Here is a 20,285-nt window from a genome sequence, read left to right on the forward strand (position 1 = left end):
GGCTTGGGAGCAGGAGATTGGGACTGCCGGGGTGGGTGGTGGGGAGGGAGATCGAAGCGGGCCCAGTGCAGGGGGGCAGGGCACAGGCTGGCACTGCCAGGGTACCCATGCCAAGGGGGCACCACCCCCCACCGCCCGACCCCCTGGGGGACCCTGATTGCCCACCCTTCACTCCAGCGGGGTCTTCATAGTTCCCCAAAAGTGGGGAGTTACTCTAAACCCCGCCAGAGTGAAATACTCTTACTTTATTGGCTCCTTATTGCTCACAGCTTAGTTAAATACATTTTGCTTTGGAAAAGGCATATTCTCATGAAAAAATAAATAAACCTTTGTTGTGACCAACCTGAGGAGGCTGAATAGAAGGGAGCCACTTCGTTCCTGACCTGGTCAGAACAGAACCAAGCTTAGTGTTCTTCCAGAAAGTACTGTGAATGCAGAGTGATGACCACCAAAATTAGCAATGGCTGAAAAAGTTGACACTTGTTAGGAGTTCAATCCTTCCTTTTCCAGAGCTATCAGAACTTGATCTGTCAGAGCCTCAGCAGATTCAAATGAATGATTATATAAGTCTAGCAGTTTGGACACCAATCCATCTGTGGCAGTATAGTGCAGTACACAAATAGGATATGTCTCTCTATTTCATTTATGAGCAGTGTGCATTGCAACCGAGAAAAGAAGAAGGGCATGTTGGTGAGACTCAGATCCTTTTGGTTCTGATGCCAAGCCTGATACATTTAACACTAAGAATATTTGTGAGAATTTGCTCTACTTTTGTCCATCCACATGATACTTTTTTTTAGCAAGGAAGAATGTCAATGTCTTATCAATCACATTGTTAACGTATAATGGTAATCACATTATTAAAAAGGTATTGGATATTTGTGCACCTATAAGTGGGGATAGTTTGTCTTTCTCCATAAAAGATGGGTGTGGTTGGAGTAGTGTTGACTGTGAACTAAGTCAACAAACTCTCCAGCAAAGAAAGCTGCTATGTCTTGGTTTTAACCTCACCAACCAGTTAACAGAGGAATCAGAAAACAGCTGGGGTCCTAGTTTCAAACAACAAATCATTGTGTGATATGAGTCACCATGTTTTACTGTATGGTATACAGCTGTCACTACAAGATGCAATACCTTTTCTGCCTCAGAACCATTGGTGGTGGAAAAATCTTGGGATTCCGTCCCTTGATTAGCAGTCACCTGACTTCTGCTTTGTGTTGTTGTCCCCATGGCATGCTGTTTTACATCCCTCAATGTACTTTTGTACTCCCTTTTGAGAACAAAATGTTTGGAACAGATAGTGCAGTACACTTCATGCTTCTGTCTAGTGCAGGATTTCAATCATCAATTATAGTCCTGATCCTGACACGTGCTGTCTTAATTTTTTTAGATGGGGTGTATGGCCCTGCGAAGATAAAGATTCAGATATTTTAAGTTGGTTAGGAGAGCCCTAGGTGTCATCAGAGCCAGTCCCTCTGTAGTTCTCTCCCATCTCCAGTCCCATCCTGACCTCACTTCTGCCACTGCTGTTAGCTGGCTGAGCTAACTCAAACTATCACCACTCGTGATTTTCCTGCCCACACCCACCTCACCATCCCTGATCCTTCTCCTGTTGGTGGAAATCTTTTTTGCTACCAAATAAACCTGTTGGACTTTAACCTGGTGTTGTTAGACTTCTTACGGTGGAAATACCAAGCAGAGTGTAGCTATGCCCCAGTGCCAAAGAGCCAAGCCCAGTGTAGCTGCGCCCCAATGCCAAAGACTCCCATATTACCATCCTGAAGAACAGCCATTTTCAGCCGGTTGTCTGGGCAGAAATGGAAATCTGGCACAAATGGCATCCTGGGGAGACTTCCTGTGAGAAACAAGAGGAAAGTTAAAAATACAGATCAATCCCATTAAGTAAGGGACAGTTGGTCACCCTTAGAACCCCCAACCAGCTCTATTTCAAGGGTAAATTAACAACTTGCAAATGGGTTGTCAGTTACTGATCCTGTTTGAGTTTATGAAAGTGTTGGATGTTTGATGAGTTGGTCACTGGAGTGGCACGGTAGCACAGTGGTTAGCACTGCTGCTTCACAGCTCCAGGGACCTGGGTTCGATTCCCGGCTTGGGTCACTGTCTGTGTGGAGTTTGCACATTCTCCTCATGTCTGCGTGGGTTTCCTCCGGGTGCTCCGGTTTCTTCCCACAGTCCAAAGATGTGCGGGTTAGGTTGATTGGCCATGCTAAAATTGCCCCTTAGTGTCCTGAGGTGCGTAGATTAGAGGGATTAGCGGGTAAAATATGTAGGGATATGGGGGTAGGGCCTGGATGGGATTGTGGTCGGTGAGTCAAATGGCCTCTTTTTGCACTGTAGGGTTTCTATGATTCTATGATATTGGCAAAGGCTGTGCCCTGATAGCTGACAGATTGTGGAGAATGGAGCAGATGACCAAGAATTGGGACACCTGCTCCGGCAAGTGGTGGAGCATTGTCAAGGCAATGGAAATGTTGCTTTAGCTTCCCACTCCTCTCTGCTGCTTATCGTTGTACACATTTTGACCTCACATGATTGGATTATGGAGGTGATTTATGAGCCACATGTGGAGCGGATTGCCCTGGTCACTCAGCAACGTTCCCTAGTTTGATGTGGTGACTGAAAGATGCTGGAACAGTGGACTGATGCAAAATTAACACATCATGACTGCTGTCAGTACAGATGGCATTTGTGAGGGTAGAAACATAGAAAATAGAAGTAGGAGTAGGCCATTCAGCCCTTCGAGCCTGCTCTGCCATTCATTATGATTATGGCTGATCATCAAATTCAATATCCTGATCCCGTCTTCTCTCCATATCCCTTGATCCCTTTAGCCCCAAGAGCTACATCTAATTCCTTCTTGAAATCCACAACGCTTTTCCCTCAACTACTTCTTGTGGTAGTGAATTCCACATTCACCACTCTCTGGATGAAGAAATTTCTCCTCACCTCAACCCTAAAATGGTTTACCCCTTATCCTCAAACTATGACCCCTGGTTCTAGACTCCCCCACCATTGGGAACATTCTTTCTGAATCTATCGTGAAAAATCCTGTTAGAATTTTGTAAGTTTCTACGAGATTCCCTCTCATTCTTATAAACTCAATTAATATAATCCTAACCAATTTAATCTCTCCCCATATGACAGACCTAGGAATCAGGCTGGTACACTTTTGCTGTACTCCCTCTTTAGCAAGGACATCCTTCCTCAGATTACGACACCAAAACATGGTGGCACAGTGGTTAGCATTGCTGCCTCACAGCGCCAGGGACCCAGGTTCAATTCCCAGCTTGGGTCACTGTCTGTGTGAAGTTTGCACATTCTCCTGTGTCTGCGTGGGTTTCCTCTGGGTGCTCCGGTTTTTTCCCACAGTCCAAAGATGTGCAGATGAGGTGGATTGGCCATGCTAAATTGCCCCTTAGTGTTAAGGGGGGTACCCATGAGCGCGGCATTTTAGCCTGGTTGGTTGTCTAGCAACAGTGAGGCACTAGCAGTGGTAAAAGAGGGGAGCAGAGGGTAAAAGAGGGTCAAATCCACTGCCACACCAAATCCCCAGCCGGTGCCTCAGTAAAGAGGCCTTGAACTAGCAATGTTCCCTTTTATGAGCTGCATATGCAGCAATCTTGAAAGGACTACATAGTGCAACAATTTTGCAGCAAAAACAACAAGTTAGTGGTAACATTGCTCAGTAATCTGAGTAATTTCCAATTTTTGAAGTTTGAGTCCTGAGTCCGTCTCACTTTCCAACTGGTAATCAATTCTGAATACTGCAGAGAGTGATTGTTCCTCTGGGGAGTGTAGCCAGAACCAAGTCCACAGCAACATGGCTGGTTCAGCTGCACAAGGAGGCAGGGGGAATATTGGGAAGGCAATAGTGAGGTGATAGTGCATAATTAGGGGAACATCAGGCATTTGTCTGGCCACAATCACTAATTTAAGATAGCTTATTGCCTCCCTGGTGCCACAATCAAGATTTTTGCTGAGCAGCTACAGGGTACTCAGGGGGGAGGGTGAACAGACAGTAATCATGGTCTATATTTACCAATGAAATGGATGGAAAAAGGGAAGAGATCCTTCAGACCGATTTCAAGGAGACAGGAAAGAAACTAGCAAGCAGGATCTCAAAGGTAATAATCATAATAGAGCATTCAGTTTGCTTCCCTGTATTTAAATCCTGCCAACAAAAAGGAAGTGAGCAACTGGTTTTTACTTTCATTTTTAAATTGTAAGATTTTTAAGTGTTAGTAAGATTTATTATTCGTAGTTGAAGGTTTATTAGCAGCAAGCATTATCAATAGGAACATTTATTATCTAATAGATAGAGGAATTGGCCTGATGGCACCATAAGACCATAAGACATAGGAGCAGAATTAGGCCACTCGGCCCATCAAGTCTGTTCCACCATTCAATCATGGCTCATACTTTTCTCATCCCCATTCTCCTGCCTTTTCCCCATAACCCCTGATCCCCTTATTATCAAGAACCTATCTATCTCTGTCTTAAAGACACTCAATGACCTGGCCTCCACAGCCTTCTGCGGCAAAGAGTTCCACAGATTCCCCACTCACTGGCTGAAGAAATTCCTCCTCATCTCTGTTTTAAAGGATCGTCCCTTCAGCCCGAGGTTGTGCCCTCTGGTACTCGTTTTTCCTACTAGCGGAAACATCCTTTCCACATCCACTCGCAGGCCTTGCAGTATCCTGTAAATTTCAATAGGATCCCCCCTCATCCTTCTAAACTCCAATGAGTGCAAACCCAGAGTCCTCAGCCATTCATCATACGAAGAGCAAGTGATGCAAACCACTGTGGCATGGTGGCACAGTGGTTATCACTGCTGCCTCACAGCTCCAGGGACCTGGGTTCAATTCCCAGCTTGGGTCACCGTCCATGTGGAGTTTGCATGTTCTCCCCGTGTCTGCATGGGTTTCCTCTGGGTGCTCCGGTTTTCTCCCACAATCCAAAGATGTGCGGGTTAGGTGCATTGGCCATGCTAAATTGCCCTTTGGTGTCCTCAAATGCATAGGTTAAAGGGATTAGCGGGCTAAATATGTGGGGTAATGGGGATAGGGCCTAGGTGGGATTGTTGTTGGTGCAGACTCGATGGGCCGAATGGCCTCCTTTTGCACTGTAGGGATTCTATGCATTCTATGATAAACTCTAGTGCGCATATCCTGTGCAATGTGGGAACTCCAGAATGCCTCCTATGTCCTGGATAACAATACGTGCAGGGAGCGTCATCACTTGCAGTTGTTTGAGCTCTGGGCAGTTGGTGTCACTGTGGTGCATCTGTGAGGTTAAGAGTTTTATAGATAACACATTTATAGATGTGGTCATCCCACAACTATTCTGTATGCAGGGACAGAGGAAATTGGTGGCCACCAGACAGTCAAAAAGAAACAGGCAGGTAATGCAGGAGTTCTATTTCTCTTGTCAACCAGTATTCTGCTTTGAATACTGATGGAAGTAATGGTTCATCTGGGCAAAGGTCAAGTCCATAACACCATGGCTGATTCCGCTGTACAGATGGGTGGGAGGCATAAAGAAGACTCAAAGAGTAATAGTGGTAGGAGATTCAAACATTCAGGGAATAGACAGGTGTTTCTGAAGCTACAGATGTGAATCCAGGATGAAATGTTGCCTTCCTGCTGTTCAAGGATGTCACTAAACAGCTGCTGAGCACCCTGAGAGGGAGGCTGAACAGCCAGTGGTCATGGTCCACTTTGGTACCAACAACATAGACTGAAAGCGGAATATGGTCCTGCTGTCAGAATTTAAGAAGCTAATCAGGAAATTAGCAAGCAGGGCCTCAAATATAGTAATCTCCAGATTACTCCTATTTCCATGCACAAATGGGAACAAAGAGAAAATGAATACGTGTTGGAGACATGGTCTAGTAGGAAGGATTTTAAATTCCAAGGACATTGGGACTCAAGGAGATGGGTCTGTTCAAGCCAGACAGGTTCTACCTGAACAGGGCTGGGACCAATCATTTGCTGGTGTTATTTGGGAGGGTTTTAAATAAATTGACAGGGCTGTGGAAATCAAGAGGTAACATTAGAGAGGAAAAGAAAGATGCACAAATAATTGGGAAAGTCAGATCATGCTAGAGTAGAAAATATTATGTGGGACAAAGTGAGATGGTATGTAATAAGTTCTAAATTAGGTTTACTATGCACATGTGTGATCATACCAAATGTGGCAAATAAGGTTGGTGAATTGCTGGAGAAGATAGCCACATGAGAATTTGATGCTGTGATGATAACAGAGACCTGACTCAAATTGGACTGGGTTAGGTCTTAAATATTCCTGGTTACAAGTGTTAAGGAAAGACAGGCAAGGAAAAAAGGAGGATAGCAGTATTGATTGAGGAGAACATTGCAGTGCTGAAGAGCAGATAGCTTGGAGGGATCAAGGACAGAATCTACTTGATTAAAGCGAAGGAACAGTCGAAGTGCCATTACACTACTGCATGTACTCGAGAGACTACCAGCTTGTAGGAAAGAAAGAGAAGAACACAATTACAAGGAAACTATGAAGAGTTACAGCATTGCTGTATCTGGTTCTGTAGAATGAAGTGGGTCAAATAGATCAAGTGTTATAGGGGAACATGTTGGCAGACAGTAATTTATAAAGCTTAGGTTCACTATGGATAAGGAGAAAGAGCAATCTGGAGTGAAAATAATTAATGGATGGGGGGACACCAACTTAATTTAGATGAGAACTGATCTGGCTCAGGTAAATAGAAATCAAAGATCAGCAGGCAAAATTGGCTGCCTTTAAGGAGGGGATAGTTTGGGTACAGTCAAGGTACATTCCCATGAGGGGGAACGGTAGGATAACCTCCCTGGATTACAAAAGAGATGGAGAACTAGATGAAGAAGACAAAGGGTGTATGTGACAGATATCAGGTGCATAATACAAGTTGAAACCAGACTGAATATAGAAAGTTCAGAGAGGAGATGAAAAAGAAATAAGAGAAGCAAAGAGAGATTGTGAGAAGAGACTAACAGCTAACATAAAAGAAAAGCCAAAAGTCTTCTCTCAGCATATAAATAGTTAAAGGGAGTAAGAACAGGAGTAAGGCCAATTATATACCAAATAGGGGATTTCCAAGCAGAAACAGAGAGCTTGGCTTGGGTACTAAATGAATTTGTTGCATTTATCTTTACCACGGAAGAAGATGCTACCCAGGTCATAGTGAAGGAGGAGGTATTGAATAGGCTGGGAGAACTTAAAGTCACCAGGACTGGATGAGATGCATGTGGGGAAACTGGTGGAAGTAAGGGTAGAAATTATGGGAGCACTAGCAATAATCTTCCAATCCTCCTTAGATGCAGGGACTGAAATTTTTCAACAATATACCCTTGTTCAAAGGAATGTGTAAGGAAAGCCCAACAATTCTTTCCACCAGATTAATTTGATCCATTACAATGGAATACTGACTACAAGCCTTTCATGTTCCATCTATGTTTGTATCTATTGTATAGGTGTATATGCTGAGTTTGCAGTGAAAGATTTATAGGGCATGTTTACACTCAAATTTTGTGTGTTGCAACTTTAGCCAGCTTGACTAATGTAAGATCAGAGCTGGTCAACAAAGGTGCCACTGAGTAATGAGCAAACTCCACGTTACTGTATTAATAGTTTCAAATCAGACAGCTCAAGTTTTATGAGTTGGCATCAGTGTGGTCTACTGCATTTTATAGATTACCTTTCTGAGCACTCACAAAGACAGACAAATGGCTCCCATCTTTCCTCTTTAACTTTAAAGAACAGGAAACTGCATTAAAATAATTATGGGGTCCTGTTTGATTTTTATTATTTTGTCTTTTGAATGATCTTTACAAATGTGCTATTTTCATTTTTCTTGTGGAGCCTTTTGATAATTTATATATAAATGCTGCATGGAATATTCTTTCATACACTACAAAAGACATGGGATTGTTTTGAACTATCCATATTATTATATTGTCTAACATAAGACCCACCTTCTCTGTATTTCCTGTCTGTCCCTTTTTGTTATTTTATTAAATCCTTATGAAAGGAAATTAAAGGTTGATCTTATCCGGCCTAATGTATTCATAATAAATCTTATGACATATTAAAAAGAAATTAGCACATAAACAGACTGGAGAATGACAGTTGTGTGCCGTCATAGTAAATATAATTATTTTTTAATTATTGCAAACTGTGGTGTCACAGCCGGTTAATCTTTTGTACATAATTATTGTAGTCCATTGCCAAGTATTTAACATAAAGGTTAAGACAAATAAATCATCCTGACAACATACCAAAGATCAAGTGTGAAAGACTATGCCAGTCCATTATCACTTCTGTTCAGCACCTGCAAGTACTCACTGGAGTCTGTGCAGCCAAACCTGCATGATATTTATAAAAGCAATAAAAAGGCATTCAGTGCTGGTAGGTGGTCTAACACCTGCTTCCCTAAAACTGGGCAGAAGCAGCTGCTTTTAAGAGGCATGTCTTTGGTGAGGACTTGGCGAGTGGTTGTTGACAAAAGCTGTAAGGACAGATCGCTCACAAGAACATTAATATCACATGGAGAGGAAAAGGAAAGACAGAGAGAAAGCGATATGAGCGAAAGAACGTGAATTTTGCATCCATGCAGATCTGAAAATGTCAAGGCAAACTGTTTTCTCAAATCGTTTATCTCTATAAAAGTAGTGATCATTCGCCAGACGTTACGAACCAAATTTTCCGGCCTCACTCGCCCCAAAACAGAAAGTCCCACCCAAGGTCAACAGACCTTTCCATGATCTGCCCCTCGCCCACTCCGATTCCCGTGGTGGGCGGGACAGTAAAATTCGCCCCATGGGTGGAATTTTCCAGCCGTTCATGCCAATGGGATTTTCTGGTCCCGCTGCAATTAATGTAAATTTGGCTGAGCACCAAATTATCCACCTTCGCTTGCAGCAGAAGCAGGGCGTGAATGGCCGAATAATTCCGGCCTATGTTTCCAAGTGTCTCAAGTATAAAAGAAAAACATGAGGTATTCCCTTCTATTCTAATTTGGAGCCATAAATTTACAAGCATTTGGCAATCTGTAAATCTCCCTCTTCAAATTGTAATTAAGATCTGGTGAACTAACGCTGTTCTTCTATGTACTGTCCCCAATTCTCTACTTCAGGATCAAGTGGCTCAATTTTTCTGATCATAGAAAATGCTAAGTGAGTGTACTTTATTTCTTCTTACTCTCGAAGCTCAAGTCTCCTCCCCCTCTATCTGGACACTGAGATCCCCAACAACTTTGATGTTTTGCCTCATTGTCAATGTAATAGATCAAGGGCGAATCGATGTGGCTTGAATCAAGAAAGGCTTTATTGTCAAATAAAGAATAATATACATATACAACAAGGTCAGACTAAATTACAATGCAACTGCTCTACTAGACTACCTGGCTCCAACCGCAAGTCCCTCCTCGGCCAGTGGTACACTCCCTCCTGCCGATTGGCTCAACTTCTCACTGGGACAATCCATAGGGTCTCACCAATCACATGGCCCTCAGGAAACACCCCCTTTCAAGGGCCACGATCAAAGAGGAACCCTATGGGAGTAGAAGATGGGGTCTCTGCATGGGAACTGGAATGACCCACCTCCAATAGCTGGCAGTACTTTGGAACTGGGAAGCCAAGATGAGCTCTTAGTTACATATATGCCTGCCAGCCTCATGCAGTTGTGGTCAATTGGTAGCCCTGCCCTTACAAATTCTGTCACCAATCTTAGTGTAAAGTGCAGCCATGATTCCTTGGCACCATAATTTCTATCAAAGTAATTAGATATTAGAAGCAGTAACTTAAAAATAAATGGCAGCATGCAAGAGTGTCAGTTACACAATGACAAATCATTTCAAATTTCACATTGACTGCACCCTCAATGTCTTCCGGTTTGCACAATGAATTCCTATCACATTCAGCGACATAATTGTTAGAAAATTCAAAGGGATTGAACAGTTACTTTAATGTCCTGAGTTCATGCAACATGGTAGTGGGACCAATGCAATTAGTGCCCCAAGTTGAATATTGGGGATATAAGGAATTCTACAACATTGCCTAGAAATTGCTGCTAGAAGTGTGTGGCTGCTCTGCCTACAACAAATATTGCCATCAATAATGACTGGTGTTTTGCTATTTGGCTGCAATATCCTGTAGTTAGATTTTCAGACCAAATGGCTGACTGTGGATGCTACAAATGAGCACAAGGGACAGACCATTAAAAAAAAATCCAGCTTTTAATGTACACTCAATTTCTTCTGTGATATTTCTGCACATTGCACATTTCATGGCATAGCCTCAGTAAAGCTGCAAAAGATGCTCAAAAATATTCATAGTGAAAAGTGCATGGTTTCTGAATTACTGTACCAGAATTGCACATTTTGGGCAGAATTTAATGCGAGGGGTAGGTTGGCAGGCTTAAAGTCTAAAGTTTATTTATTAGTGTCACAAGTAGGCTTACATTAACACTGCAATGAAGTTTCTGAGAAAATCCCCTAGTGGATGGACAACATAAAAGTAATATCATAGGTGCCTACCCTGTCTGCTCCCATACCCCCCAACAATTTTTGCCAAAGCAAGTGAGGCTGGAACCAAGTTTGAAGGCTGATAGGACTCATGTCTTGGGCTATTATTGGGAAAAGGGACTTTTCCTTCACTGGGCCCATTGGAGCCCCCCCCCCCCTCAAACACTAGGAAGCTCTGCCCACACACCCCCCTCCCTCCAGCCCAGCCCAGCCCAGCCCAGCCCAGTCCAGCCCAGCCAAGCCCAGCCACTGTACACCTCCCAGGTTTCCACTCTTCCCTGGCCAGTTCACTCTGGCCCTCACCTCCCTCAACAGGGCCTCCTAGCCAGGTGAATTTAAAACTCTCCAAACTTCCCATCCAGCTCTAGCGAAGGTCACTGTTGTGGTTATATGTAGTCCCAGTCATGGCAACTGCTCCCAGTGGCACTGTTGGAACCAGACAGTTGTTGGCCACTTGATTTGCCAGCAGCTCTTAAAAGTGCAGCATACTGCACTTGGGGATTTGGGGAGGGAAGGAGTGTAAAATGGCCATGGGACAACCTGCTGGAGGGGGAGGGAGTAGGCTTGCCATCAACATTTTCACTGGGGTGGGGTCAGCTGTTCATCCAGCAGAAGGTATTCTTCAGTTATAGGCAATAAAATTAAACAAAATACTCCAACAGATGAATCAAAGAAACTCCAACACTTCAGGCCTCACCCTGGGCTATTCCAAGCTCTCCAACAATTCCCAACAGGTTCTTATTTATGCTGAGTCAGCTGGTCAGCTGATCATTACATCATTTTGTCATTGGTTATATAGTTTATTGGGTCAGCTGACCCTTACAACTTGTTACCATTGGTCACACTACAACAGATCCAATGCTATCATTAGTTCCATTCTAATATTGCCAACCCCAGTGAAATGCATAATCCTGCCCTTCATCGCTTCTCGGCCTTTTGGCTAAGATCAAGTGTAGTATCAACATGCTGTACTTGGTTGAAGTCATTAGGTTACATTTTAGCTTCATTTGAAGCAATTTTTTAAAGCGGCATCTCGGCCTTTTGGCTAAGATGCAAATGAGATCAAGCCTTGGAGAAGATGCAATGCCTACTCCAATCAGCTTGGATCATGTAGATCAAGCCCAAGACAGGAGATGAGAGCCCTGTCTTGTCAGCTTGGATCGGGAATGTCTCACTTGTTGAGAGTCTGAATTGGACTTGATTTGATTGAATTGGAATTTTAAAAATCCTGCCCTTTGTGTTCAAATCCTATTCTGAATGGATTGAGCTGAAACTCCATGTGTAAGTCTATGTTAGATGCAATTCTTCATATGGGGCAGCACTTGCTGAACAATAGTGAGTGCACTAATAGCAACCAATTTAAGATAATGAGTTTGTAACATGGCTCATTTATGCTGGCAAGAAGTGACATATTTTTATTTATTCATTCGCAGGATGTGGGCATTGCTGGCTGGGCCAGCATTTATTGCCCATTCCTAATTAGAATCATAGAATTCCTACGGTGCAGAAGGAGGCCATTCAGCCCATCGAGCCTACACCAACAACAATCCCACCCAGTCCCTATCCCCATAACCCCATGTATTTACCCTGCTAATCCCCCTGACACTAAGGGGCAATTTATCTTGGCCAATTCACCTAACCCACGTATCTTTGGAGTGTGAGAGGAAACCGGAGCACCCGGAGGAAACCCATGCAGACACGGGGAGAACATACAAACTCCACACAGACAGTCACCCAAGACTGGAATTGAACCCAGGTCACTGGTGCTGTGAGGCAGCAGTACTAACCACTGTGCCACCCTGCCACTCACTTTGAGAAATTGGTGGTGAGCCGCATTCTTGAACCATTGTGATGTATGATGTGGAGTTGCCAGCGTTGGACTGGGATAGGCACAGTAAGTAGTCTCACAACACCAGGTCAAAATCCAACAGGTTTATTTGGTAGCACGAGCTTTCGGAGCGCTGATGGCACTCACTTGATGAAGGAGCAGTGCTCTGAAAGCTCGTGCTACCAGATAAACCTGTTGGATGTTAACCTGATGTTGTGAGACTACTTACCATGTGATGTAGGTACATCCACAGAGCTGTTTGGAAGAAAGTTCCAGGATTTTGACTAATGAAGGAATGGTGATATTGTTCCAAGTCAGGATGGTGTGTAGTTTGGAGGGAAACTTGCAGGTGTTGGTGTTCCCATTCATTTGTTGCCCTAGGTGGTAGAGGCTGTGGGTTTGGAAGGTGCAGTCAAAGGAAATATACAGAGAGATTTACTCTCTGTAAACAAAAGGAATATGTCCAGGCCATATTGATTATTATGCTTGATCTTTATTTTGCATAATTTTATCATTCAATTGTGGCAAAAGATCAGAACCACCTGGGACAGTGGCATGTGGTATGTTACCTGGGAGCTTGCAGAGCCTATAGTTCTCCATTGCTTTCTCCATGGCAATGCCTTGGCACTCAAAGATGACTTGTCAACCAATCACCATTTCTTTTCCTGTAGTATAAATTATTGTGCATATTAGAAATTTGGCATTCTGGCATTTGTCCTTATAAGTGCAATATAAAAAGCTTTGGCAATATGTCTCTCCTTTCAGCAACATTTTACTCGTTTGTTTGGTTGACACATTTGAGTAATGGAAATTACCAAAGCAGCTCACTAGGAAGGAATCCCTTCTCCAGAATATCGATGCTAGATAGAAAATTGACTGGGAGGGATTCATGTGAATTATTCCACTAAGACCTTTTAATTCAAGGTAATGTTGATAGTGGCCAGAAAATCAAGCTTTCAGGGATAACTTGATAGACAGGTCACTTCACTCCATGACTAAATTGGCCAGGATTTCCAGGCCCCAAGATAGCTGGCTGGGAGGTGGAATGTGCCGGGAAAATAGGGGGAGTTACTTCAGGGTAGCTCCCCAATGCAGTCCTGCCACTGAGGAAACTTCCCTCTAGCGGGTCCTGATGTAGAGCAGCTACCTGCTGAGCAGAGGTAGGCAGCCGATTTAAATCTTCAAAGACTCTTGTTAGGATCTGTTTTCCAATCTGCTGGCATTATGATGCATGGGGAGGCAGGCAGATTCGTAAAGATGGCGTCCCTGCAGCTGGAGTTGGAGATTCCATGCTCCAAAGAGGGGTTACAGGAGGTTCATACATAAGGGACTGCTGCTTGGACATCTCTGATTTTTATTTTTTTTTAAACTTATCTCTATATCCTTTTGATCTCTGGCCTGCTTCACCAATACTCACGTCTCCCAGTAGGGCTGCCAACGCTCTGAAACTGCTGGTCCTCTGGTTGACCAGCAATATTGGAAGCCCGCCTGTCATCCTTAGTTGGACAGTGAGCCCGTAGGCAGGCCAATCAGGGCGCTGCTACCAGGAAAACTGCTGAGCTGATCCCACTGTCAGTGTGTACATGCTAGGAACTCCCATTTTGTCCCAACTTCAGGGACCAGAAACCCACAGTAAATTGATTATGATAGCAATGCTATTGAGCATTGAGTGAAAACCTCTTCAATGCTTGACTCTGAATAAATCATTACAGATAGGGGAATTGGGTGGTGTGAGAAGTATTGTGGGCTGATTCCTTCCTTGAATTGAGGCAAAGGAGCAAACCTTTGGAGGTTAGAGCCAGTTGTGCCTAGAAATAGAAAATCTATCCCTGCACTTCACAGGCAATAAAGAGATAATCCAGCACAGGAGACAATTAGCAGATATGCTAGTCACCATTCAAGCATACATTGATGTTAATATGTTAGAATCACAGGGGCATCTGCTGTTTCAAATTAAATAACCATTTATTGGGGATTTGGGGGGTGAGGGGAAAATGTTCAATTATCCCACAGACACAATCAATTATGTTAAAATAGAGTATAAACCTGCCTTTCCCCCTCTAATCATTGATTATTATGCTTGATCTTTATTTTGCATAATTTTATCATTCAATTGTGGCAAAAGATCAGAACCACCTGGGACAGTGGCATGTGGTATGTTAGATGTTCAATTGATAGAGTTTTAATTGCCACCTTTGGAGGATGAATGCCGAATTATCTGAGAGTGGGTTGTATGCCACATTAGGTTCATTCTGAATCAATAATCTGTTAATAATGAGAGCTTTGTTGCTTTCAAAATACTTCAGGGATATTCCATGGAAACATTTTACAGACAAATGTCAGTGTAGTGGCATTGTGTAGGGAAGGAGGTTGATAGCTTTTCACATTTAACCCATTAGTCTCTGGTTCTGTCAGATGTTGGCTCTTTTGTCCCTCTTGAAAGCATGCAGGAATTAAAGTTTGACAAGTTCATAGCTAACAATTCAAGTGCAAACATTTGATGCATTTTCCCTATTTAAAGATAGCTTTCTTTTCCATTTGTGAACCAGTACTCACCAGTGCCCAGGCACTAAATGCCCACTATAGAGTCTTTGAAAGAGATGACAGAACAATAACCAATGAAAATGAAATATTAACCACAAACAAGAATGATATTTCAAGGATGAGATAAAATACCCCCTTTATTATCTTCTTGCTGACTTCCAATGGAACAATCATCTCTGGTGCTATAAGTTCCTCACATTCCTCTCTCATTTTATGGTTTATAGGATAGATAAAACCCTTACACCATATAGGACTAACAACTATCAGCTGATATCATGGTGGCTATGGCCAGGAAAGAAGCGTTCATGTCATGGCCTACCCAATTGTTAATCATTATTTTATGCCATTTTTCAAGAGGAGAGTGTGAAGATAATTAAAACAAAATCTTGTTCTCTATCCCTGTCTAATTTAGCATGAAATAATTTCCACACTCTGCTCATAAATTGAATTGTATTTTAAATTTTTTGCCTATTTTAATTGTACAGTGGATTATTTCAAAAAATTAAAACTTATCAAAGATGTTTCCTGTTCTAATCTTGCTTTGCATTAAATACCATTTAGGTTGCTTTGTCCTGTTTTCCTGGCTTACCTTGAAATAAAAAGAAATTGAAACTCTTGGGGGCGATATTGTGGGAGTTGGGAAACAGGATTCTTGCCAACAAGATCACATTTCACGATTTTCCCCACCCTTCACTGGTGAGATAACGTGGTTCCTGCCCAGAATGGGAACCTCATTTAAATACATCTTAATGTTATGAAAGGGCCACCCTACCACATGATTCCCCCCCCCCAAAGGAATATTGAAACCTCACCAATGTGATGTTATGAAAATGAACAAATTCTGCATATGTGGCCCTTTCCTGGCCAACACATGCACAGACGTTCCAAGGTTCACCGAGAATTATAGATCCCAACAGCAATGAGATAGATAACCAGAAAAGCTTTTGTAGAGTCAGTTGAGGAATAAATGTTGGCCTAGACTTAATGAGGATGTGGAAGTTCGGTGAGAACAAAGGCGTTTGTTAAGGTCCACCAGAAACCCCAAGGTATATTATGCAGTTAGCCTAGACCTCAACTTTTGCATTTGATTTTGGCATTAGAGTAAGCATAAGGTGGTTCACTCCAGGTATGATTCAATTGAGCCACTAGGAAGCTTTCATCAAAACAAACTTTATTTAAGAACACAGTTAGAATATAACAAAAAGAATTAGCATAACTTTTACCAATTAAAATACTTAGACATGGCAAAGTATAATCCTTAACAGCTAGCTATTCAATTCAAAGAAATACCCCATAGACATACACCCTCCTTCAGAATTAGTTATCACAAAAGCAAGTATGCTCACGTGATGCTGGCTATTTTGCCTTTTAACACTTCTGGACAGCAATTTTCAGAGAAGGGTATATCCTCAAAACAGCAAAACCTCAGAGAAGTAAACTTAGTTCTTGGCAGCTCACAGTCTCCAGACTTCAGAGACAGAAAGGGTTGCCTCTCTCTCTGCAACTTCATAAACAATAACTCTCAGAGAAAGATCCACTGTCATACAGCAGAATCTCCTGGCAGATTCCAGATTCCAACTTCAGAGACAGGAAAAGAGAGACACTGTTCTCTCTCGACTTAAAAACAGCATCTAAGCTTGAATATTCTGTGAAGTCCAGCTTCTCATCTCATGATCATCCCAATCATGCCCCACTCTGCAAAGTCCCGGGGGAAACAGCAGAACAGCATTAGTTCAGATTAAAACCAACATTCTAGCCTTTCGAAGCAATTTTGCTGCTGCAGCAACAATATGCCGGTAGACAGAATGACTTTGAGCGCATAGAACCACTACAACAGACCCTGCACTAGAACATGGCTCAAATACATTTCTTAAAGGCACAGTATCATCAAACTTTAGAGGTGAGAGTACTACCGCTGAATTAAATTTGACGCTTTAATAAATATATTAAGTTAATAACTTGACTTTGCTGAATCTATACCATTTATGAGATTGGCTCTCATGCATCTCACTGAGTAGCCTGTAAGCAGAAATATTTGAAGGGGTTTTCCCCTGGGGGGTGAGGGTCATTCCCCAATAGTATTGGTGGCAGTGTCTGGCACATTTTAAAACAGTGCCCCAATCTCTCAGGAGATGAGGTTGCTGGTGGGCAGATTCTGGACTGCTCCTTAACTATTGGTAGAAAATATATAATGAAAAAATCCAACATGGCAGCTGAAAGGCTGCTTGCTGCTTTTCCCACCAGAGACAACACATAGGAAAAAAATGGAAAAATTCCACCCATTATGTATGTTACATGTGGATGCTAGAAAAAGGGCAATGGGTTTGGTTCAATTATTAAATTATGAAAGCAAGTACACCATTTGCAATTTAGCTTTAATAGCATCAAGGGAAATATTACCGCAAGAGAGGTAAAGAGAAAATAATGGAAAATATATTGAATTTAAATATAATTTCATGACTAAACAGGAGAAGACCAATAGAAAATGGTAAAAAGAAATTCTCTCACCATTTGTACTGCTCCCTTGAGTCTTGTATCCATCTAAAACTGCACGGATAAAAATCAGCAAGAAAACCCTTCCATGAGAATCACACAATAAAGGAGGAGGTCATTCAGCCTATCATGCCTGGGAGAGTTATTCACATTGTCACATTCCTCTCCTTCCCCATAGCCCGGCATATGTTTCCTTCTCAATGATATATCCAAATTGCTTTTGAAAGTTAATATTGAATTTGCTTCCACCACCCTTTCAGATACTGTATTTCAGATCATAACAATGCATAGAAGAAGCCATCACTCCCTGGTTCATCTACCAGTTATCTTAAATTTGTGTCCTCTAATGGAAGCAGCTTCTTTCCATCAAAACCCTCCATCATTTTGAACACTAAAATCTTAAACAAGAAGGGGGCAATAAAGTGAGTCCCACTGGAGTTGGTGTTGTCAATTAAGGGGAGGATTTGAAAACATTGATAATAGAATAGAATCTCTACAGTGCAGAAGAGGGCATTCAGGCTTTTGAGTCTGCACCAACTCTCTGACAGAGCATCTTACCCAGACTCTCTTCCCCAGACTATCCCTGCACTTCTGTACATTTACCATGGCTAATCATCCAACCTAACATCCTCGGCCCTTGCAACTCAGGATTCCTGTTGCTTTATCATCAGTGCAGAAGAATAAATAGAATATATCAGTCATTTAAATTAATAGATAAAATCTATTTTTATATTAATGGTGAAAAGCAATGTGCTTTTTACAAACAAGAAAACTGGAAGCAGTACTCTTATTAGTAGGCAATGTTTTAATAGGGGGACAGACCTTTAAATATTATGGTAGGCTGAGAGTGAGGTGATTGCAAGAACAGGTCAGAGGCTAGGTATTCTGTTACAAGTAACTCACTTTGTAACTGCACAAAACCTTTCCATCATTTGCAAGTCACAAGTCAGAAGTGCAATGCCTGGATGAGTGCAGTTTCAACACCGATTAAGAAGCCGACACTGTCCAAGACAAAGCAGCCGTGTAATGGATACCCCCATCTCATGGATCCTAAAAAAAACATATTAAACACCTAAAATCTGCTTATTTTAGGAAAACAGGAGCTGTGAATTTCAACATCAATTATGCATTTTTTAATATTACTGAAAAAAGGATTTATGAAAAGAAAATCATATCTGACAAATTTGTTTGGAGTTTTTTTTAAGATGTAACTAGCAGAATACATAAGGAGGATCTAGTGTATTTGGATTTTCAGGTGATTTTTGATAAGGTCCCACACATGGGATAGTAAGCAAAATTAGAGAGCATTGGATTGGGGGTATTCATATAATTCCTACAGTGCAGAAGTAGGTTATTTGGCCCATCGAGTCTGCACCGACAACAATCCCCACCCAGGCCTTATCCCCGTAACACCTTGTATTTACCATGCCAATCCCCCTGACACTAAGGAACAATTTAGCACAGCTTGTCAACCTAATTCTCACCTCTTTGGAATATGGAAGGAAAATGGAGTGCCCAGAGGAAACCCACGCAGACCCAGGGAGAACATGCAGACTCCACACAGACAGTCACCGAAGGCCAGAATTGAACCCAGGTCTTTGGTGTTGTGAGGCAGCAGTGCTAATATGGTATGAACTGAGGATTGGCTAACAGACAGAAAACATAAAGTTGAAATAAATGGATCGTGTTCAGGATGGTAGACCATGTCTACCACAAGGATCAGTGTTTAGGTCACAGCTTTTCACAATCTGTATCAATGATTTGGATGTGGGGACAGAACGTAATATTTCCAAGTTTGCTGATGACACAATACTTGGTGAGAATGTGAGTGATGAGGAGAATGCAAAGTCGCTTCAAGGAGGTTTAGACAGGTTGATTGAGTGGGCAAGAACATGGCAGATGGAATATAAAGTGGAAAAATGTGAAGTTATCAACATTAGTAGAAAAAAGAGAAATGCAGACTATTCCTTAAATGGTGAGAAACTGGCAAGTGTTGTTGTCCAAATGGACCTGGGTGTCCTTGTTCATAAATCACTGAAAGCGAACATGCAGGTTTAACAAACAATTCAGGTGGCAAATGGCAGGTTAGCCTTTACTGGAAGGGGATTTGAAAACAGCAGTAAGAAAGTCTTGCTGCAGTTGACATTTCGATTCATAATTTTTAATGTTTCGTACAAAAAACATTATAAACTTCCCATCAATACAACTTTTCACAAAAATTAAATGAATTACCCATGCCTGAGGGGCAAGATTTTTTAAGTCTATTTACATAAAAGGAACATTTTTATTTAAAAAATCAACGAAAGCAACTCTGCACTGATTATTGGAATTGAAAGGGTGAAAAAATTGCATTAACGTTCAAGATCAGCCATGATCTAATTGAATAGTACGGCAGGCTAGAGAGGCTGAATGGCCTACTTATGCTTCTGTGTTCCTATTCTACTTGCATGCAATGTTGGTGCAATATCATAGACTGACATAGGTGTTCCCCTTAAATTCTGGAAAGGGGAAGAATCATCAGGCAATCAGGAATCAACGCACAGCAGAAGCCAAGGAATATTCACTTCAACCTTATGTTCCTTGAAATCTCATGATTCTGTGCTAAATATTAATCTGAACCAGAGTTCATGGCCATTCAGCAAAACACTGAAGCATGTCAGGAGGGATTTGTTAGGAGAAATTGTAACTTGCACTGAGTTGTTTGAAGAATACAATGATATAAGATAAACAGACAGCCCATATTATGGGATGAAGCTTCCAATAGAATTGCAGCACAGTTCACCCAAACCAGCTAAACCAGCATGAAAGATTGAGAACTTTCAAGAGCAAATTATGTCCAGTGCAGATCAAGGTTCCATGAGTTTT

General features: G+C 42.1%; 1 long non-coding RNA gene and 1 other non-coding gene across 2 annotated transcripts in view; one reads left to right on the forward strand and one right to left on the reverse strand.

Annotated features, from left to right (window-relative positions):
• LOC144499130 (uncharacterized) overlaps positions 1–13,047 on the reverse strand; it is a 28,319-nt gene extending 15,272 nt beyond the window's left edge. The window contains exons 1-2 of the long non-coding RNA XR_013498784.1: positions 12,953–13,047; positions 1,775–1,855 (exon numbers count right to left, since the gene is read on the reverse strand). This is a non-coding gene — a long non-coding RNA (uncharacterized LOC144499130). The remainder of the gene's footprint in view (positions 1–1,774; positions 1,856–12,952) is intronic.
• On the forward strand, positions 11,476–11,665 carry LOC144499373 (U2 spliceosomal RNA). The gene has a single exon (XR_013498840.1). It is a non-coding gene; the product is annotated as a U2 spliceosomal RNA (small nuclear RNA).
• Positions 13,048–20,285: the final 7,238 nt, after the last annotated feature.

The sequence above is a fragment of the Mustelus asterias genome, chromosome 9 (genome assembly GCF_964213995.1).
Source record: "Mustelus asterias chromosome 9, sMusAst1.hap1.1, whole genome shotgun sequence".
Lineage (NCBI taxonomy): Eukaryota > Metazoa > Chordata > Chondrichthyes > Carcharhiniformes > Triakidae > Mustelus > Mustelus asterias.